This window comes from Oryza brachyantha, chromosome 2 (assembly GCF_000231095.2).
Source record: "Oryza brachyantha chromosome 2, ObraRS2, whole genome shotgun sequence".
Classification (NCBI taxonomy): Eukaryota; Viridiplantae; Streptophyta; class Magnoliopsida; order Poales; family Poaceae; genus Oryza; species Oryza brachyantha.
Window position 1 is genome coordinate 6,164,584 of NC_023164.2, and position 7,214 is coordinate 6,171,797.

Sequence of the window (7,214 nt, forward strand, 5' to 3'; positions counted from 1 at the left end):
CTCTTGGTGTTTCAGGGATCATAAAGGACAGCACTATAGAACACTACCAATTGGATATAGTGATGATTAGTACTATCATTTTGGGTCCATGATCCATTACTCCATTTGGCTTGAATGATTGACTAATCACGCACTCATCAGTGACAAAATGTTCTGTTACACCCATGTATTAATATGTACGTGTTTTTTTTTCCGAAACACTACAGATACATGTGCTCGTATATACGTGCACAGTACATCCTATGCCTTTAGGAATATATAAATACCGGTGATATATTTTAAGACCGATGAAATCATCACATACATTTTATTTGTTAATGGATAGGTTGCCAAACACCGAAAGAATAATTAATTATAAATACGAGTACTCATATCAAATTTAAGGATTTTAACCTTTATGTGTTAAATGTTCACGGCGACGTCGAAAATGTACAAACTAATAGAGGAACACTTGACCTGCCGGTACAACGAAAAATAATTAGAGGTAAGGGCTTATTACACTTAATTATACCATTAATTAACAACAGAAAAGCCAAGGTTTAGGCTAAGTGGCGAAAACGATGAAATAATTCCTAGATCAATTCTAAAATTTAAGATTAAGATTAAAGTTCAATACTTAATGCTAATTTGTATGAAGATTACTTGAAGTACCGTCATTAGTTCATTACCCTACTAATCGCAAAAGAGCGGACCACAATATGTACTTTCCCAATTTGTAATGAGACTTTTACTACTGACTTTAGCGTTGTTATTGGGTTGTTTGTCAAACAACATATTTATAAAGAAAAAATAGTTTACGCATAATTTTTTATATATGGATTCTTGACGATCTAAAAGCTAAAGTTGAAAAGTGAAAAAACCCTAAATCAACTCCAAACTTAAGGTTAAAAATTTAAAGTTTGACTTATAAGCAGAGAGAGAAAGTGAAAATATAGGGGTATCATCTGCTGTGTGTTGTTGAAAGTACTAATTCTAAACACTAACAATGCACTTGACATTTGAGATTTGACAATGACAGTTGAGTAAAGGAGCTGGTCCTAGCTAGTTTGTCACCCGTACTGAATCACTTATGCAATTAATTGAAAATTGATCAAGCGTGATGTCTATATGAGGATGACAATGAACTTAAAATTATCCATGAAATAGATAAATTTAATTAATTAATTTTTTTTGTGGAACTTAATTTATTAACGTTACGAGCATGTTGATCCACATAAATATTTCCTTGCACATTTTAATATATTTTAAATTGAAATCATCCCATTTGGCCACACCAAAGTTGTCATACCACGTCAGTCCACTGGCTTTTAATAGGTTTTTTTAAAATTTTTAGAGAAGGGTTTTTTTAATAGGGTTTTGGCATGTCTAATATACCGGCATGACTAAAAAAGGCCTACGAATAACCTAATACCTGGTACTAGGTGAACTGGCTCCCATCGTTTCGCTTTTTAGAGTAATAAGTAAAAATACGTTTTTGCAAACGAATTATAATTTGCAGGTAAAACTTTTATATATGTGTCCATAGCGACTTAAAAGCGAAATGTGTAAAATAAACCATAATGAAAAAACCATAAAATCAAGTCCAAAATTAAGTTCTAAAATTTAAATTTTAGCTTATAAGCAGTTGCATCTGCGAAACGATTGAGCCCAATATCCATGTTGCACGGTAAGCTGGCGATAAGATTAAATTTAAATTTAAATTCAAATTCAAATCGTTTTGATTCCATTTATATAAGGATGCTTTTGGTGACTCACCCAGGCGTCCTCTTTCCTAACGTTTGGATTCTTCCGAGGGGCTTTTATGCAACTCAAGCTTTCATGTATGAGAGGGTGCTTGGTGTAAAGTTGACTGGTCCAGAGAGGCTGACACGTGGGGCCACCAGCATGGCGTCCTGCAAGCCAGAGCAACCTTTTTTCTTTACTTTGCTGTGGATGCAAAAACGTTTGGCTCATGGGCCCACCTACCAGTGAGAATGATGCCGAACAATCTCTTTGCCAACGTTAACTGTCAAGTGGACTTAAAAAAAAAAGTGTTTTTTCACGTCGCAATTTTTTTGTGCCGTTGGAGTCTTCCTGGAGAGGTTCTCTAGACCAATGATGCTACACGAAAAGGTCCCTAGCTGGACCACCGCATCGACCGCCATGGAGAGGAAGAGGGTGATTGTCAGGCATATTTACGAGCGAAAAATAACTTATGAATAAAAAATTTATATATGTATTTTTATTAATTTAAAAGTTAAGGCTAGAAAATAAATTTTAACTAAAAATCCCTAAATCAACTCTAGATTTAAAGTTAAAAGTTTAAATTTTAGCTTATAAGCATAAGCAGAAGGGAAGAGATGGGGTGACAACAAGCGGCAAAGCCGCGAAGCTAGCGGAGAATATCGCGAGAGTTGACTCTTTTAAACATAGAGTTATGCTTAGAAATAAAACACATTTTGTTAAGTAATTATAGAATTTTGCTTTGGAGGTCTATTGATCCCGACAAAAGAGCCTAGCTCTATCATTGGAAAAGACTGTTTGAATGGCAACCGTTATTGGTAACTGAAGACTGGGGTTTGCTCGAGAGTACTGAGGCCAGCCCAAGCTCAAGCATGCACTATACTAATGCACTCCGTTTTATATGATTGCGAGATAATGTCTTTTGTCTGACGCAATCAGCTTGTCATCATCTCTTTCTTTTCTTGCATCTTGCTCATGTGTTGGTCTATATATATGTCTCTTTTATTAGTGCTAACAAACAGTAATGCTGTCCCCTTTGGGGTTCAAGGGATCGAAAAGGACAGCACTAGAGACGGCTCTACCAAATCGCGCATATACACGAGTGGTTATGATTGAGGCCATTTTGGGACCATGACGCACATCCCATTTTGGCTAGAATGAATGAGTAATCACACACTCACCAGTGATTAAAAGTTTTCTAAAAAAGAACAAACTGAGTTTCATCACGATATATTATATAATAGAACTAGGAGTCCATCTAGTTTGTAGAACCCTCTCTAACTCTCTCAAGATGGGCAATATACACATATACCTAGATATATACAAAAGACCTAACAAAAAAAAAAAGATGCACACACAGTGTCCTTTCCTTTGCTATGCGCCTATGCCCACAACAACCACGATCTAGTCAAGAGAGCAGCAATGGTGGACACAAGAAGCTCACGGCAAATTACAAAAGGTGCAGGCATCTCAGACTCTCGACATGAACCCAATCGAGACCTCGTTTGGGTGGTTCAGGCATTGGTAAGCAGAAGAAAAGTTCGGCCACATCATACCTTCTATGTCTATTTGTTGAAGCCAACGAAGAAGAAGGCCGACGCTGAAGCAGATCCATCGCAAAAAAGATCGAATCTGACTACCCCAATTCAACAAGAAAGAAGTTGCCGGAGAAGAGACAATGCACAACCTCTTCCTGGGAAGACTCGGTGTGCTAGGAGAAGTACCTAGTAAATTTCAAACAAAAAGAAATCTTCGAAGCAAGAGTCAATGATGTACTCTATCTTTGAGGGAAAACAGGCAAGAGCAATTGGATGCTAGCGGTTCTCTCCATTTCATTGTTCTTGATCTACACAAGACTATGAGACTAGTTCGATAAATAGGATGGACCAATGGATCTACACCTTAGTTCTACTAAGGATAAGAAGGATGACCCTGACCCCTCTTCCCTTTACCAGAGTCGAGCCACCATTGTCCAAGAGAAAAATGGACCAAAGAGGTGATTTTCCCCCTATAAATAGCACATTTTTATGAGAGTACTTGTATGTCTAAGGGAAGACCGTTTTACGTGGTGGATTAAAAATTTTTTATCCCACCTACACGATACCTAGCTGCATGGGATGATTTAGTGCATCGTCTATTAAATATGACCTTGTGGAATGTGATGATTTTTATACGTGTTTACAAACATAAAATGAGCGGTTTTCGATTAAGTTATGTATAATGTGCCCATGATCTCTGATATAATGATCCACGAGAGAGCATGTTATCGATATACAAACAAAAAGTGAAAGTCTTTTATGGTTTAAAAAAATCCTAACAAAAATAACCTTGCTAAAAGAAACTTTTTCTAGAGCGGGTGGACGAAAGCATTGCTGTTTTTGCAATTAAAATAGAACCATGCGTACGTCATCATTTCTTTGAATGCCACACGTTGCATAATGCATTTGGCGATGTGTATCTATGTTCAATGACCCTCTCCCTGAAATGCTAAAAATATTTTTTGTAAATGGCTCGTGGAGTGCCTAGATCCATTAAAAAAAATCTGCTGAAAATATATTTAGAAGTAGTGTATTGTGTTAGTTGGAAAATATATTCATATATTCCAGCCGACGTTATTGATAGCCAAAGCCTTTTTTTAACTTTAGATGGTGTAGTTTCTATATGAGCATTTTTTTTATCCTTGAGAAGGTATATGAGGTACCACTGTTTTATACATAAAATTTGGTATCTTTTAGTATCTAAGGTACAAAGAAATATTAAATTTTATATAGAAAATAGTGGTACCTCCTTAAGGATGATAAAATTGCTCTTTCTATATACTTTCGTTATATATGTAATTGATATTCAATTTAGCTGAATCAGGAGGGAAATAGGAATTTGTCGCATTACTTTGAATCATTTTGTTTATCTTTTAAAATTCACTGTCTATATATGTACCTATTGGTATATACCGAATATGTGAGTCATTTTCATCATCAAAAAAACTGACACGATACCTTATGTGTTGTGCACACCAATAACCTCCAGAAGGCATTAATTTTTACAAGCGTCACCGGCCACCCAGGCTTTTATAAGTGAAACATACCCTCTCTATATTTTTTATATAACACCATTGAATTTTATATTTACATTTGACCGTTCGTATTATTTAAAGAAATATACAAAATTATAAGTTATACTTAAAGTTTATATAATAATAAATCAAATTATAACAAAATAATTAATAATTATATATATTTTTGAATAAGACAAATGATCAAGCATAAATATAAAAGTCAATAACACTATATAAAAAATACATGCCTGATGCAACGAAAAATAATTTAAAGATATGATTTTTACGTTTGTACTCTTGGCTGTTAAAAAGACAAGACTGGGTTATGAAAATGAAGAAGAAAGAAGAGTCCATCAAGGCATACAGTACTCAGTTAAAACAACTGTAGTTACAGTGGTAATTACAAGAGTGTACCACACTAAGCTACTAGTAACTACACTGGCTTTTACTGCTGACATTAATTTATCCTCTACCGTGTGCTGTGCATCGTATTTTCGGACGAATGGGGTACTGTATATATATATTTCAAGAGGTCAACTCAATGAGCCCTTAATTAGGAAACTCAAGTCAACGCCATTGATGAAACCCAATTATTGCAAGAACGTACTACTAATCATAAACATTAACAATGTCCGTTTGTCATTTGACAATGACAGTTGAGTAAAGGAGCTGGTCCTAGTTTGCCGCCCGTGCTTAATTATTTGTGCAATTAGTTGACAAATGATCAAGCATGACGTCAACATGAGGATAACCCGTGCTAACGCTATAGTCTACTTATTAATTTAAATAAGATGTCATAAACTCTTTATATATAAATTCAAATTACAGTCTAGCCACCTTCAAGTTGTTCTCCTCAACCTATGGTCCCCTCGTATTGCAATAAAACCTTCGCACATAAAAATCATATATGCAATGCTAAAAAGGTGTTGGGTTCTTCTGTAAACATTTTACAAATTTAATTTGACAGTAAAAATTTCTGTACATTTGGCAGTACTCATACTGGTCCTGGACCTGCAGCAGAAATGTTTGATGGTGGTGTTATTGCACTCATCAATGTGCAATACTCCATTGATCCCCAATGCGTGGACTTGTGGGTGCAATCTACAGCTACTAGCTGGCAGGATGATCGATCAAATTTTGTCTGTTTGTCATGCATGTTCTTGGCTGGCCTCAAACATACCTGCTGGCAAGGACCATTCATTGGCCGGCCTCTTGTTCATAGATACTATGTACACAAGCTAAGCCACCAAAACTGTCAAGGGAATTCAGGAAACATTTGCTGTTCAAATTTTGTTTTTTTCTTCTATCTTGGTTAAGTCGAGTATCTGAAAGGCAGTGTAGACGCAACACAACACGATAGTCCTCTTGCATGATGGGAAGCACACTGAAATAACTTGCTAAGACAAATTATAAATCCTTTTGTGTGCATAGTGAAGCTGGAATTAAGTAGGTCCCTCGTTTTTTCGCTTATGCTTATGCTTATAAGCCAAAATTTAAATTTTTTAAACTTAAGTTTAAAGTTGATTTTAAGGTTTTTTTTATAGTAGTTTATTTTTCAGACTTTGTCTTAAGAGTACGTATATAAAAATTTTACCCATAAATTATTTTTAATTGTCAATAAATTATGCTTGTTAAAACCAAAATGATGAGACTCCAGGTCATCACCGCCTCTAGTTATAAATATTTGAAGTTTAGAATAAAATTTAGGTGACTAGCTAATATAGTCACTCAAGTTGCAAGGAGGGCTAAATTTGCTTTCTTCAGGTTCTATGATAAGATTTGTGTCCGAATTCATTGGTGGGCTAAATATGTGACAGGAGTAAGGTGCTATTTAAAGGGCCGAATTTGATGACAAGAACTAATAGGGTTAAATTTGACTTTAGGCTGAATTCAGTGACCACAATTAAGCGGGCCAAATTCGAAGGTGAGCTGAAATCGTTAACGGGAAATAAGTGGATCAATGCACTCGTGGGCTGATATTTTCCGTTGAGCAAAGTAGGCAGATTGGCCGAGGTTTTCTTACGGGCGGCCATATTCAGATATGGGCCGAGATTAGGGCATGCTAAATGGTAGAGTTTATTACGAGCTCTATATCGAGCTACGTTATCAGAAAAAACTTATCATACAAAAGTCTCTCAAGCTGACTCTTCATAATTATAGTCTAATTAACTCCTAGTTCGTATTTCATCTGGTCGACGTCTCTTATTAGAGTCAGCATATGTACAAGTAGATTTTCTAGTTGCCTTCTTGTTTTATACACCAAGAGTTGATGTTTTGCTGACTCTATGTAAAACAACATATTTTATCTCTCCTATCGCCTCTCTATTTCGCGTTAGCGAGTATGTAGCGTCTAGCGACAGAGACGGTAACAAGAGTCCTTTAAACGTGCCCTTAAGAAATGAATTTGTAGGTCTTGTTAGGTAAAAGAACACAATCT